The sequence below is a fragment of the Eretmochelys imbricata genome, unplaced genomic scaffold, assembly GCF_965152235.1.
Source record: "Eretmochelys imbricata isolate rEreImb1 unplaced genomic scaffold, rEreImb1.hap1 Scaffold_29, whole genome shotgun sequence".
NCBI lineage: Eukaryota > Metazoa > Chordata > Testudines > Cheloniidae > Eretmochelys > Eretmochelys imbricata.
Window position 1 is genome coordinate 5,188,384 of NW_027554341.1, and position 16,119 is coordinate 5,204,502.

Genomic DNA, 16,119 nt, shown 5'->3' on the forward strand with positions numbered 1-16,119 from the left:
AAGAAGCGAATCTGAAAGGCTTTTGGGGGATGATTCCATTTGTCACTGATTTATAGTATTGATCAGTTCTAACTTTCCAATTTTTAGCAATTTTTACGATCAATCTCCACCAAATCCTGAAGAGAGAAGAGACTTGTGTTTTGGTGGATGTTTCCATGAGAAATAGATCAGGATACCAGATTAGGCATGTCTTTCTCATCTGGAATAATTTTCACGCACTGCTCTGTACCATAGGACGAGAAGTGACTCCTCGGGTCTTTCAGGAAGATTCCTTCTCAAATTGATCTGTTGCGCACATCCAAGGTGAATTTCTCATTTTGAGTCTATTTCAGGAACTGATTTCTTCCAAGTCAACAGGAGCGAATTGGAATGTACTAAGGAGGCTCATTATGTGAGGAATGAATGACTACCACCAAGCCGTTCAGAATTGCTTATTTTTCGGAGTTTTCGAGACTCGACCTATAACAAATCACCAGAAGCAATTCTGAAAGGATTTTGGAGGGTCATGCCAGATGGAGTTAATGACTAGCAGTGATCAGTAATTACTGTTGGATTTTTGTAATTTTCATGAACCCATCTCTACCAAAGGATCAGGAGAGAATCCGAATGGCTTTTCGAGGAAGCGTGCATGAGACATCAATGGCTACATCTGATTCGTATTGAAGGTCTCATTTTTAGCAATTTACGCTACCCATCTCTAGCAAGTGACCAGCAGAGTAGCTAAAAGGTCTTTGGAGGATGATTCTATGAGGTACTAATTAGATGCAGTGATCAGTAATAAAGGTTTGATTTTTTAGTCATTTTCATGAACCAATCTCTACAAACTGAGGAGGAGAGAATCTGGGTTGCTGGAGTCTTTACCACTATGTGCTTGTAAAGAACGATTTTCGTACTTTGAGTAATTTGCACAAACCAATCTTTTCCAACACACCATGAGAGAATGCAATTGTTTTCCGGTGGATGATTCCATGGGAAATTCATCAGAAGACGGGTGAGGAAAGAATTTTCTCTTTCCTACTAATTTTCACCAACCGATTTTATTCACAATCCCCAGGAGTTAATTATCAAAGGATTTGGGAGGATGATTCCAAGTGCCATTAATGACTAACATTGAAAAGGAAGAACTGTCTCATTTGGAGTAATTTTCATCAAATCATGAACTGATGTCTACCAAATCACAAGAAGCGAATCTGAAAGGTTTTTGGGGGATGATTCCATTTGTCACTGATTTAGAGCATTGATCAGTTCTAACTGTCTCATTTTTAGAAATTTTCACGATCAATCTCCACCAAATCCTGAAGAGAGAAGAGACTTGTGTTTTGGTGGATGTTTCCATGAGAAATAGATCAGGATACCAGATTAGGCATGTCTTTCTCATCTGGAATAATTTTCACGCACGGCTCTGTACCATAGGACGAGAAGTGAATCCTCGGGTCTTTCAGGAAGATTCCTTCTTACATTTATCTGTTGCACACATCCAAGGTGAATTTCTCATTTTGAGTCTATTTCAGGAACTGATTTCTTCCAAGTCAACAGGAGCGAATTGGAATGTACTAAGGAGGCTCATTATGTGAGGAATGAATGACTACCACCAAGCCGTTCAGAATTGCTTATTTTTCGGAGTTTTCGAGACTCGACCTATAACAAATCACCAGAAGCAATTCTGAAAGGATTTTGGAGGGTCATGCCAGATGGAGTTAATGACTAGCAGTGATCAGTAATTACTGTTGGATTTTTGTAATTTTCATGAACCCATCTCTACCAAAGGATCAGGAGAGAATCCGAATGGCTTTTCGAGGAAGCGTGCAAGAGACATCAAAGGCTACATCTGATTCGTATTGAAGGTCTCATTTTTAGCAATTTACGCTACCCATCTCTAGCAAGTGACCAGCAGAGTAGCTAAAAGGTCTTTGGAGGATGATTCCATGAGGTACTAATTCGATGCAGTGATCAGTAATAAAGGTTTGATTTTTTAGTCATTTTCATGAACCAATCTCTACAAACTCAGGAGGAGAGAATCTGGATTGCTGGAGTCTTTACCACTAGGTGCTTGTAAAGAACGATTTTCGTACTTTAAGTAATTTGCACAAACCAATCTCTTCCAACACACCAAGAGAGAATGCAATTGTTTTCCGGTGGATGATTCCATGGGAAATTCATCAGAAGACGGGTGAGGAAAGAATTTTCTCTTTCCTACTAATTTTCACCAACCGATTTTATTCACAATCCCCAGGAGTTAATTATCAAAGGATTTGGGAGGATGATTCCAAGTGCCATTAATGACTAACATTGAAAAGGAAGAACTGTCTCATTTGGAGTAATTTTCATCAAATCATGAACTGATGTCTACCAAATCACAAGAAGCGAATCTGAAAGGCTTTTGGGGGATGATTCCATTTGTCACTGATTTATAGTATTGATCAGTTCTAACTTTCCAATTTTTCGCAATTTTTATGATCAATCTCCACCTAATCCTGAAGAGAGAAGAGACTTGTGTTTTGGTGGATGTTTCCATGAGAAATAGATCAGGATACCAGATTAGGCATGTCTTTCTCATCTGGAATAATTTTCACGCACTGCTCTGTACCATAGGACGAGAAGTGAATCCTCGGGTCTTTCAGGAAGATTCCTTCTCAAATTGATCTGTTGCGCACATCCAAGGTGAATTTCTCATTTTGAGTCTATTTCATTAACTGATTTCTTCCAAGTCAACAGGAGCGAATTGGAATGTACTAAGGAGGCTCATTATGTGAGGAATGAATGACTACCACCAAGCCGTTCAGAATTGCTTATTTTTCGGAGTTTTCGAGACTCGACCTATAACAAATCACCAGAAGCAATTCTGAAAGGATTTTGGAGGGTCATGCCAATGGAGTTAATGACTAGCAGTGATCAGTAATTACTGTTGGATTTTTGTAATTTTCATGAACCCATCTCTACCAAAGGATCAGGAGAGAATCCGAATGGCTTTTCGAGGAAGCGTGCATGAGACATCAATGGCTACATCTGATTCGTATTGAAGGTCTCATTTTTAGCAATTTACGCTACCCATCTCTAGCAAGTGACCAGCAGAGTAGCTAAAAGGTCTTTGGAGGATGATTCTACGAGGTACTAATTAGATGCAGTGATCAGTAATAAAGGTTTGATTTTTTAGTCATTTTCATGAACCAATCTCTACAAACTGAGGAGGAGAGAATCTGGATTGCTGGAGTCTTTACCACTATGTGCTTGTAAAGAACGATTTTCGTACTTTGAGTAATTTGCACAAACCAATCTTTTCCAACACACCAAGAGAGAATGCAATTGTTTTCCGGTGGATGATTCCATGGGAAATTCATCAGAAGACGGGTGAGGAAAGAATTTTCTCTTTCCTACTAATTTTCACCAACCGATTTTATTCACAATCCCCAGGAGTTAATTATCAAAGGATTTGGGAGGATGATTCCAAGTGCCATTAATGACTAACATTGAAAAGGAAGAACTGTCTCATTTGGAGTAATTTTCATCAAATCATGAACTGATGTCTACCAAATCACAAGAAGCGAATCTGAAAGGTTTTTGGGGGATGATTCCATTTGTCACTGATTTAGAGCATTGATCAGTTCTAACTGTCTCATTTTTAGAAATTTTCACGATCAATCTCCACCAAATCCTGAAGAGAGAAGAGACTTGTGTTTTGGTGGATGTTTCCATGAGAAATAGATCAGGATACCAGATTAGGCATGTCTTTCTCATCTGGAATAATTTTCACGCACTGCTCTGTACCATAGGACGAGAAGTGAATCCTCGGGTCTTTCAGGAAGATTCCATCTCAAATTGATCTGTTGCGCACATCCAAGGTGAATTTCTCATTTTGAGTCTATTTCAGGAACTGATTTCTTCCAAGTCAACAGGAGCGAATTGGAATGTACTAAGGAGGCTCATTATGTGAGGAATGAATGACGACCACCAAGCCGTTCAGAATTGCTTATTTTTCGGAGTTTTCGAGACTCGACCTATAACAAATCACCAGAAGCAATTCTGAAAGGATTTTGGAGGGTCATGCCAGATGGAGTTAATGACTAGCAGTGATCAGTAATTACTGTTGGATTTTTGTAATTTTCATGAACCCATCTCTACCAAAGGATCAGGAGAGAATCCGAATGGCTTTTCGAGGAAGCGTGCATGAGACATCAATGGCTACATCTGATTCGTATTGAAGGTCTCATTTTTAGCAATTTACGCTACCCATCTCTAGCAAGTGACCAGCAGAGTAGCTAAAAGGTCTTTGGAGGATGATTCTATGAGGTACTAATTAGATGCAGTGATCAGTAATAAAGGTTTGATTTTTTAGTCATTTTCATGAACCAATCTCTACAAACTGAGGAGGAGAGAATCTGGGTTGCTGGAGTCTTTACCACTATGTGCTTGTAAAGAACGATTTTCGTACTTTGAGTAATTTGCACAAACCAATCTTTTCCAACACACCATGAGAGAATGCAATTGTTTTCCGGTGGATGATTCCATGGGAAATTCATCAGAAGACGGGTGAGGAAAGAATTTTCTCTTTCCTACTAATTTTCACCAACCGATTTTATTCACAATCCCCAGGAGTTAATTATCAAAGGATTTGGGAGGATGATTCCAAGTGCCATTAATGACTAACATTGAAAAGGAAGAACTGTCTCATTTGGAGTAATTTTCATCAAATCATGAACTGATGTCTACCAAATCACAAGAAGCGAATCTGAAAGGTTTTTGGGGGATGATTCCATTTGTCACTGATTTAGAGCATTGATCAGTTCTAACTGTCTCATTTTTAGAAATTTTCACGATCAATCTCCACCAAATCCTGAAGAGAGAAGAGACTTGTGTTTTGGTGGATGTTTCCATGAGAAATAGATCAGGATACCAGATTAGGCATGTCTTTCTCATCTGGAATAATTTTCACGCACTGCTCTGTACCATAGGACGAGAAGTGAATCCTCGGGTCTTTCAGGAAGATTCCTTCTTACATTTATCTGTTGCACACATCCAAGGTGAATTTCTCATTTTGAGTCTATTTCAGGAACTGATTTCTTCCAAGTCAACAGGAGCGAATTGGAATGTACTAAGGAGGCTCATTATGTGAGGAATGAATGACTACCACCAAGCCGTTCAGAATTGCTTATTTTTCGGAGTTTTCGAGACTCGACCTATAACAAATCACCAGAAGCAATTCTGAAAGGATTTTGGAGGGTCATGCCAGATGGAGTTAATGACTAGCAGTGATCAGTAATTACTGTTGGATTTTTGTAATTTTCATGAACCCATCTCTACCAAAGGATCAGGAGAGAATCCGAATGGCTTTTCGAGGAAGCGTGCATGAGACATCAAAGGCTACATCTGATTCGTATTGAAGGTCTCATTTTTAGCAATTTACGCTACCCATCTCTAGCAAGTGACCAGCAGAGTAGCTAAAAGGTCTTTGGAGGATGATTCCATGAGGTACTAATTCGATGCAGTGATCAGTAATAAAGGTTTGATTTTTTAGTCATTTTCATGAACCAATCTCTACAAACTCAGGAGGAGAGAATCTGGATTGCTGGAGTCTTTACCACTAGGTGCTTGTAAAGAACGATTTTCGTACTTTAAGTAAATTGCACAAACCAATCTCTTCCAACACACCAAGAGAGAATGCAATTGTTTTCCGGTGGATGATTCCATGGGAAATTCATCAGAAGACGGGTGAGGAAAGAATTTTCTCTTTCCTACTAATTTTCACCAACCGATTTTATTCACAATCCCCAGGAGTTAATTATCAAAGGATTTGGGAGGATGATTCCAAGTGCCATTAATGACTAACATTGAAAAGGAAGAACTGTCTCATTTGGAGTAATTTTCATCAAATCATGAACTGATGTCTACCAAATCACAAGAAGCGAATCTGAAAGGCTTTTGGGGGATGATTCCATTTGTCACTGATTTATAGTATTGATCAGTTCTAACTTTCCAATTTTTAGCAATTTTTACGATCAATCTCCACCAAATCCTGAAGAGAGAAGAGACTTGTGTTTTGGTGGATGTTTCCATGAGAAATAGATCAGGATACCAGATTAGGCATGTCTTTCTCATCTGGAATAATTTTCACGCACTGCTCTGTACCATAGGACGAGAAGTGACTCCTCGGGTCTTTCAGGAAGATTCCTTCTCAAATTGATCTGTTGCGCACATCCAAGGTGAATTTCTCATTTTGAGTCTATTTCAGGAACTGATTTCTTCCAAGTCAACAGGAGCGAATTGGAATGTACTAAGGAGGCTCATTATATGAGGAATGAATGACTACCACCAAGCCGTTCAGAATTGCTTATTTTTCGGAGTTTTCGAGACTCGACCTATAACAAATCACCAGAAGCAATTCTGAAAGGATTTTGGAGGGTCTTGCCAGATGGAGTTAATGACTAGCAGTGATCAGTAATTACTGTTGGATTTTTGTAATTTTCATGAACCCATCTCTACCAAAGGATCAGGAGAGAATCCGAATGGCTTTTCGAGGAAGCGTGCATGAGACATCAATGGCTACATCTGATTCGTATTGAAGGTCTCATTTTTAGCAATTTACGCTACCCATCTCTAGCAAGTGACCAGCAGAGTAGCTAAAAGGTCTTTGGAGGATGATTCTATGAGGTACTAATTAGATGCAGTGATCAGTAATAAAGGTTTGATTTTTTAGTCATTTTCATGAACCAATCTCTACAAACTGAGGAGGAGAGAATCTGGATTGCTGGAGTCTTTACCACTATGTGCTTGTAAAGAACGATTTTCGTACTTTGAGTAATTTGCACAAACCAATCTTTTCCAACACACCAAGAGAGAATGCAATTGTTTTCCGGTGGATGATTCCATGGGAAATTCATCAGAAGACGGGTGAGGAAAGAATTTTCTCTTTCCTACTAATTTTCACCAACCGATTTTATTCACAATCCCCAGGAGTTAATTATCAAAGGATTTGGGAGGATGATTCCAAGTGCCATTAATGACTAACATTGAAAAGGAAGAACTGTCTCATTTGGAGTAATTTTCATCAAATCATGAACTGATGTCTACCAAATCACAAGAAGCGAATCTGAAAGGTTTTTGGGGGATGATTCCATTTGTCACTGATTTAGAGCATTGATCAGTTCTAACTGTCTCATTTTTAGAAATTTTCACGATCAATCTCCACCAAATCCTGAAGAGAGAAGAGACTTGTGTTTTGGTGGATGTTTCCATGAGAAATAGATCAGGATACCAGATTAGGCATGTCTTTCTCATCTGGAATAATTTTCACGCACTGCTCTGTACCATAGGACGAGAAGTGAATCCTCGGGTCTTTCAGGAAGATTCCTTCTTACATTTATCTGTTGCACACATCCAAGGTGAATTTCTCATTTTGAGTCTATTTCAGGAACTGATTTCTTCCAAGTCAACAGGAGCGAATTGGAATGTACTAAGGAGGCTCATTATGTGAGGAATGAATGACTACCACCAAGCCGTTCAGAATTGCTTATTTTTCGGAGTTTTCGAGACTCGACCTATAACAAATCACCAGAAGCAATTCTGAAAGGATTTTGGAGGGTCATGCCAGATGGAGTTAATGACTAGCAGTGATCAGTAATTACTGTTGGATTTTTGTAATTTTCATGAACCCATCTCTACCAAAGGATCAGGAGAGAATCCGAATGGCTTTTCGAGGAAGCGTGCATGAGACATCAAAGGCTACATCTGATTCGTATTGAAGGTCTCATTTTTAGCAATTTACGCTACCCATCTCTAGCAAGTGACCAGCAGAGTAGCTAAAAGGTCTTTGGAGGATGATTCCATGAGGTACTAATTCGATGCAGTGATCAGTAATAAAGGTTTGATTTTTTAGTCATTTTCATGAACCAATCTCTACAAACTCAGGAGGAGAGAATCTGGATTGCTGGAGTCTTTACCACTAGGTGCTTGTAAAGAACGATTTTCGTACTTTAAGTAATTTGCACAAACCAATCTCTTCCAACACACCAAGAGAGAATGCAATTGTTTTCCGGTGGATGATTCCATGGGAAATTCATCAGAAGACGGGTGAGGAAAGAATTTTCTCTTTCCTACTAATTTTCACCAACCGATTTTATTCACAATCCCCAGGAGTTAATTATCAAAGGATTTGGGAGGATGATTCCAAGTGCCATTAATGACTAACATTGAAAAGGAAGAACTGTCTCATTTGGAGTAATTTTCATCAAATCATGAACTGATGTCTACCAAATCACAAGAAGCGAATCTGAAAGGCTTTTGGGGGATGATTCCATTTGTCACTGATTTATAGTATTGATCAGTTCTAACTTTCCAATTTTTAGCAATTTTTACGATCAATCTCCACCAAATCCTGAAGAGAGAAGAGACTTGTGTTTTGGTGGATGTTTCCATGAGAAATAGATCAGGATACCAGATTAGGCATGTCTTTCTCATCTGGAATAATTTTCACGCACTGCTCTGTACCATAGGACGAGAAGTGAATCCTCGGGTCTTTCAGGAAGATTCCTTCTCAAATTGATCTGTTGCGCACATCCAAGGTGAATTTCTCATTTTGAGTCTATTTCAGGAACTGATTTCTTCCAAGTCAACAGGAGCGAATTGGAATGTACTAAGGAGGCTCATTATGTGAGGAATGAATGACTACCACCAAGCCGTTCAGAATTGCTTATTTTTCGGAGTTTTCGAGACTCGATCTATAACAAAACACCAGAAGCAATTCTGAAAGGATTTTGGAGGATCATGCCAGATGGAGTTAATGACTAGCAGTGATCAGTAATTACTGTTGGATTTTTGTAATTTTCATGAACCCATCTCTACCAAAGGATCAGGAGAGAATCCGAATGGCTTTTCGAGGAAGCGTGCATGAGACATCAATGGCTGCATCTGATTCGTATTGAAGGTCTCATTTTTAGCAATTTACGCTACCCATCTCTAGCAAGTGACCAGCAGAGTAGCTAAAAGGTCTTTGGAGGATGATTCTATGAGGTACTAATTAGATGCAGTGATCAGTAATAAAGGTTTGATTTTTTAGTCATTTTCATGAACCAATCTCTACAAACTCAGGAGGAGAGAATCTGGATTGCTGGAGTCTTTACCACTATGTGCTTGTAAAGAATGATTTTCGTACTTTGAGTAATTTGCACAAACCAATCTTTTCCAACACACCAAGAGAGAATGCAATTGTTTTCCGGTGGATGATTCCATGGGAAATTCATCAGAAGACGGGTGAGGAAAGAATTTTCTCTTTCCTACTAATTTTCACCAACCGATTTTATTCACAATCCCCAGGAGTTAATTATCAAAGGATTTGGGAGGATGATTCCAAGTGCCATTAATGACTAACATTGAAAAGGAAGAACTGTCTCATTTGGAGTAATTTTCATCAAATCATGAACTGATGTCTACCAAATCACAAGAAGCGAATCTGAAAGGCTTTTGGGGGAGGATTCCATTTGTCACTGATTTATAGTATTGATCAGTTCTAACTTTCCAATTTTTCGCAATTTTTACGATCAATCTCCACCTAATCCTGAAGAGAGAAGAGACTTGTGTTTTGGTGGATGTTTCCATGAGAAATAGATCAGGATACCAGATTAGGCATGTCTTTCTCATCTGGAATAATTTTCACGCACTGCTCTGTACCATAGGACGAGAAGTGAATCCTCGGGTCTTTCAGGAAGATTCCTTCTCAAATTGATCTGTTGCGCACATCCAAGGTGAATTTCTCATTTTGAGTCTATTTCAGGAACTGATTTCTTCCAAGTCAACAGGAGCGAATTGGAATGTACTAAGGAGGCTCATTATGTGAGGAATGAATGACTACCACCAAGCCGTTCAGAATTGCTTATTTTTCGGAGTTTTCGAGACTCGACCTATAACAAATCACCAGAAGCAATTCTGAAAGGATTTTGGAGGGTCATGCCAGATGGAGTTAATGACTAGCAGTGATCAGTAATTACTGTTGGATTTTTGTAATTTTCATGAACCCATCTCTACCAAAGGATCAGGAGAGAATCCGAATGGCTTTTCGAGGAAGCGTGCATGAGACATCAATGGCTACATCTGATTCGTATTGAAGGTCTCATTTTTAGCAATTTACGCTACCCATCTCTAGCAAGTGACCAGCAGAGTAGCTAAAAGGTCTTTGGAGGATGATTCTACGAGGTACTAATTAGATGCAGTGATCAGTAATAAAGGTTTGATTTTTTAGTCATTTTCATGAACCAATCTCTACAAACTGAGGAGGAGAGAATCTGGATTGCTGGAGTCTTTACCACTATGTGCTTGTAAAGAACGATTTTCGTACTTTGAGTAATTTGCACAAACCAATCTTTTCCAACACACCAAGAGAGAATGCAATTGTTTTCCGGTGGATGATTCCATGGGAAATTCATCAGAAGACGGGTGAGGAAAGAATTTTCTCTTTCCTACTAATTTTCACCAACCGATTTTATTCACAATCCCCAGGAGTTAATTATCAAAGGATTTGGGAGGATGATTCCAAGTGCCATTAATGACTAACATTGAAAAGGAAGAACTGTCTCATTTGGAGTAATTTTCATCAAATCATGAACTGATGTCTACCAAATCACAAGAAGCGAATCTGAAAGGTTTTTGGGGGATGATTCCATTTGTCACTGATTTAGAGCATTGATCAGTTCTAACTGTCTCATTTTTAGAAATTTTCACGATCAATCTCCACCAAATCCTGAAGAGAGAAGAGACTTGTGTTTTGGTGGATGTTTCCATGAGAAATAGATCAGGATACCAGATTAGGCATGTCTTTCTCATCTGGAATAATTTTCACGCACTGCTCTGTACCATAGGACGAGAAGTGAATCCTCGGGTCTTTCAGGAAGATTCCTTCTTACATTTATCTGTTGCACACATCCAAGGTGAATTTCTCATTTTGAGTCTATTTCAGGAACTGATTTCTTCCAAGTCAACAGGAGCGAATTGGAATGTACTAAGGAGGCTCATTATGTGAGGAATGAATGACTACCACCAAGCCGTTCAGAATTGCTTATTTTTCGGAGTTTTCGAGACTCGACCTATAACAAATCACCAGAAGCAATTCTGAAAGGATTTTGGAGGGTCATGCCAGATGGAGTTAATGACTAGCAGTGATCAGTAATTACTGTTGGATTTTTGTAATTTTCATGAACCCATCTCTACCAAAGGATCAGGAGAGAATCCGAATGGCTTTTCGAGGAAGCGTGCATGAGACATCAAAGGCTACATCTGATTCGTATTGAAGGTCTCATTTTTAGCAATTTACGCTACCCATCTCTAGCAAGTGACAAGCAGAGTAGCTAAAAGGTCTTTGGAGGATGATTCCATGAGGTACTAATTCGATGCAGTGATCAGTAATAAAGGTTTGATTTTTTAGTCATTTTCATGAACCAATCTCTACAAACTCAGGAGGAGAGAATCTGGATTGCTGGAGTCTTTACCACTAGGTGCTTGTAAAGAACGATTTTCGTACTTTAAGTAATTTGCACAAACCAATCTCTTCCAACACACCAAGAGAGAATGCAATTGTTTTCCGGTGGATGATTCCATGGGAAATTCATCAGAAGACGGGTGAGGAAAGAATTTTCTCTTTCCTACTAATTTTCACCAACCGATTTTATTCACAATCCCCAGGAGTTAATTATCAAAGGATTTGGGAGGATGATTCCAAGTGCCATTAATGACTAACATTGAAAAGGAAGAACTGTCTCATTTGGAGTAATTTTCATCAAATCATGAACTGATGTCTACCAAATCACAAGAAGCGAATCTGAAAGGCTTTTGGGGGATGATTCCATTTGTCACTGATTTATAGTATTGATCAGTTCTAACTTTCCAATTTTTAGCAATTTTTACGATCAATCTCCACCAAATCCTGAAGAGAGAAGAGACTTGTGTTTTGGTGGATGTTTCCATGAGAAATAGATCAGGATACCAGATTAGGCATGTCTTTCTCATCTGGAATAATTTTCACGCACTGCTCTGTACCATAGGACGAGAAGTGAATCCTCGGGTCTTTCAGGAAGATTCCTTCTCAAATTGATCTGTTGCGCACATCCAAGGTGAATTTCTCATTTTGAGTCTATTTCAGGAACTGATTTCTTCCAAGTCAACAGGAGCGAATTGGAATGTACTAAGGAGGCTCATTATGTGAGGAATGAATGACTACCACCAAGCCGTTCAGAATTGCTTATTTTTCGGAGTTTTCGAGACTCGATCTATAACAAAACACCAGAAGCAATTCTGAAAGGATTTTGGAGGATCATGCCAGATGGAGTTAATGACTAGCAGTGATCAGTAATTACTGTTGGATTTTTGTAATTTTCATGAACCCATCTCTACCAAAGGATCAGGAGAGAATCCGAATGGCTTTTCGAGGAAGCGTGCATGAGACATCAATGGCTGCATCTGATTCGTATTGAAGGTCTCATTTTTAGCAATTTACGCTACCCATCTCTAGCAAGTGACCAGCAGAGTAGCTAAAAGGTCTTTGGAGGATGATTCTATGAGGTACTAATTATATGCAGTGATCAGTAATAAAGGTTTGATTTTTTAGTCATTTTCATGAACCAATCTCTACAAACTCAGGAGGAGAGAATCTGGATTGCTGGAGTCTTTACCACTATGTGCTTGTAAAGAACGATTTTCGTACTTTGAGTAATTTGCACAAACCAATCTTTTCCAACACACCAAGAGAGAATGCAATTGTTTTCCGGTGGATGATTCCATGGGAAATTCATCAGAAGACGGGTGAGGAAAGAATTTTCTCTTTCCTACTAATTTTCACCAACCGATTTTATTCACAATCCCCAGGAGTTAATTATCAAAGGATTTGGGAGGATGATTCCAAGTGCCATTAATGACTAACATTGAAAAGGAAGAACTGTCTCATTTGGAGTAATTTTCATCAAATCATGAACTGATGTCTACCAAATCACAAGAAGCGAATCTGAAAGGCTTTTGGGGGAGGATTCCATTTGTCACTGATTTATAGTATTGATCAGTTCTAACTTTCCAATTTTTCGCAATTTTTACGATCAATCTCCACCTAATCCTGAAGAGAGAAGAGACTTGTGTTTTGGTGGATGTTTCCATGAGAAATAGATCAGGATACCAGATTAGGCATGTCTTTCTCATCTGGAATAATTTTCACGCACTGCTCTGTACCATAGGACGAGAAGTGAATCCTCGGGTCTTTCAGGAAGATTCCTTCTCAAATTGATCTGTTGCGCACATCCAAGGTGAATTTCTCATTTTGAGTCTATTTCAGGAACTGATTTCTTCCAAGTCAACAGGAGCGAATTGGAATGTACTAAGGAGGCTCATTATGTGAGGAATGAATGACTACCACCAAGCCGTTCAGAATTGCTTATTTTTCGGAGTTTTCGAGACTCGACCTATAACAAATCACCAGAAGCAATTCTGAAAGGATTTTGGAGGGTTATGCCAGATGGAGTTAATGACTAGCAGTGATCAGTAATTACTGTTGGATTTTTGTAATTTTCATGAACCCATCTCTACCAAAGGATCAGGAGAGAATCCGAATGGCTTTTCGAGGAAGCGTGCATGAGACATCAATGGCTACATCTGATTCGTATTGAAGGTCTCATTTTTAGCAATTTACGCTACCCATCTCTAGCAAGTGACCAGCAGAGTAGCTAAAAGGTCTTTGGAGGATGATTCCATGAGGTACTAATTCGATGCAGTGATCAGTAATAAAGGTTTGATTTTTTAGTCATTTTCATGAACCAATCTCTACAAACTCAGGAGGCGAGAATCTGGATTGCTGGAGTCTTTACCACTAGGTGCTTGTAAAGAACGATTTTCGTACTTTGAGTAATTTGCACAAACCGATCTCTTCCAACGCACCAAGAGAGAATGCAATTGTTTTCCGGCGGATGATTCCATGGGAAATTCATCAGAAGACGGGTGAGGAATGAATTTTCTCTTTCCTACTAATTTTCACCAACCGATTTTATTCACAATCCCCAGGAGTTAATTATCAAAGGATTTGGGAGGATGATTCCAAGTGTCATTAATGACTAACATTGATCAGGAAGAACTGTCTCCTTTGGAGTAATTTTCATCAAATCATGAACTGATCTCTACCAAATCACAAGAAGCGAATCTGAAAGGCTTTTGGGGGATGATTCCATTTGTCACTGATTTATAGCATTGATCAGTGCTAACTTTCTCATTTTTAGCAATTTTCACGATCAATCTCCACCAAATCCTGAAGAGAGAAGAGACTTGTGTTTTGGTGGATGTTTCCATGAGAAATAGATCAGGATACCAGATTAGGCATGTCTTTCTCATCTGGAATAATTTTCACGCACTGCTCTGTACCATAGGACGAGAAGTGAATCCTCGGGTCTTTCAGGAAGATTCCTTCTCAAATTTACCTGTTGCACACATCCAAGGTGAATTTCTCATTTTGAGTCTATTTCAGGAACTGATTTCTTCCAAGTCAACAGGAGCGAATTGGAATGTACGAAGGAGGCTCATTATGTGAGGCATGAATGACTACCACCAAGCCGTTTAGAATTGCTTATTTTTTGGAATTTTCGAGACTCGACCTATAACAAATCACCAGAAGCAAATCTGAGAGGATTTTGGAGGATCATGCCAGATGGAGTTTATAACTAGCAGTGATCAGTAATTACTGTTGAATTTTTGTAATTTTCATGAACCGATCTCTACCAAAGGATCAGGAGACAATCCAAATGGCTTTTCGAGGAAGCGTACATGAGACATCAATGGCTACATCTGATTCGTATTGAAGGTCTCATTTTTAGCAATTTACGCTACCCATCTCTATCAAATGAGCAGGAGAGTATCTAAAAGGTCTTTGGAGGATGATTCCATGAGGTACTAATTACTTGCACTTTTCCTTTATAACTGGCTCCTTTGTAGTAAGTTTCACTGAGTGATATTCATCAAATCCTGAGGCGAGAATCCTTCTGGCTTTCTCGGATGACTCCATGAGAAATGTATTAGAAGCCCTGAGAAGGCATTACTTTCTCATTATTCAGGAAATTTCAGGAATAGAGCTGCAGCTTTGACCGGAAGTGAATCCTACGGGCTCTCCAGACGATTCTTTGAGAAAGTTATCGGTGGCACACATCAATGATGAATTTCTCATCTTTAGAAATGTTCACGAACCGATTGCTTCCACATCATCCTGAGAGACTGGAAATAGTGTTGTGTGAAAGCAGAATAAATTGTATTGAAATTATAATTCTTTCAAGATATGCTGTTTGAAGGCTTTGTTGAAATATAGATGTCAGGAAGAGAAACATTAGGGCGTGTGAGTCCATGGGTCCTCAAACTAATTAAGTTAGAGCACCTCCTGATGTAGGAGTCTGGTAAACGTTCGTGTGAAAATAAGATATGTATGTATAGTTCTCAGTTTCCGCTTCCTTTTGTCTCCTATGTTAAATTGGTTTAGAGTAGCTATATAAATAAGTTAGCTTGAGCTTTGCAGGAGACTCACATCTGTCTGGGTGCATTGGCAATGCGTTTTGCTAATCTACAGAGTGGTCTGACAAATTCAGGGAGTCTTGAATCTGACTTTGAGAGCTGGAAGATTATTGCTGGAATCTTTATCACTTGTACTTGTTAAGAATGATTTCCTCATGTTTAGTCATTTTCACGAAGCGAGCTTTACCAAATCCTGAAGAGAGAATACAATTGTTTTTTGCTGCATGATTGCATGAGAAATATAGCAGGAGACGTGAGGAGGAATAACTTTCTGATATGAATTTTCACAAACCGATCTGTAACATAGCGTGAGAAGTGAATCCTCGCGGCTTTCAGGAAGATTCCTTCTCAAATTTATCTGTCGCACACCTCAAAGATGAATTTCTCATTTTGAGTATGTTTCAGGACCTGATTTCTTCCAAGTCAACAGGAGCGATTTGAGATGTACCGAGGAGGATCATTATGTGAGGAAAGAATGACTGGCACGAAGCCGTTAAGGATTTCTCATGTTTCGGAATTTTCGAGACTCGATCTCTTAGAAATCACCAGAAGCAAATCTGAAAGGATTTTGCAGGATCATTCCAGATGGAGTTAATGACTAGCAGTGAT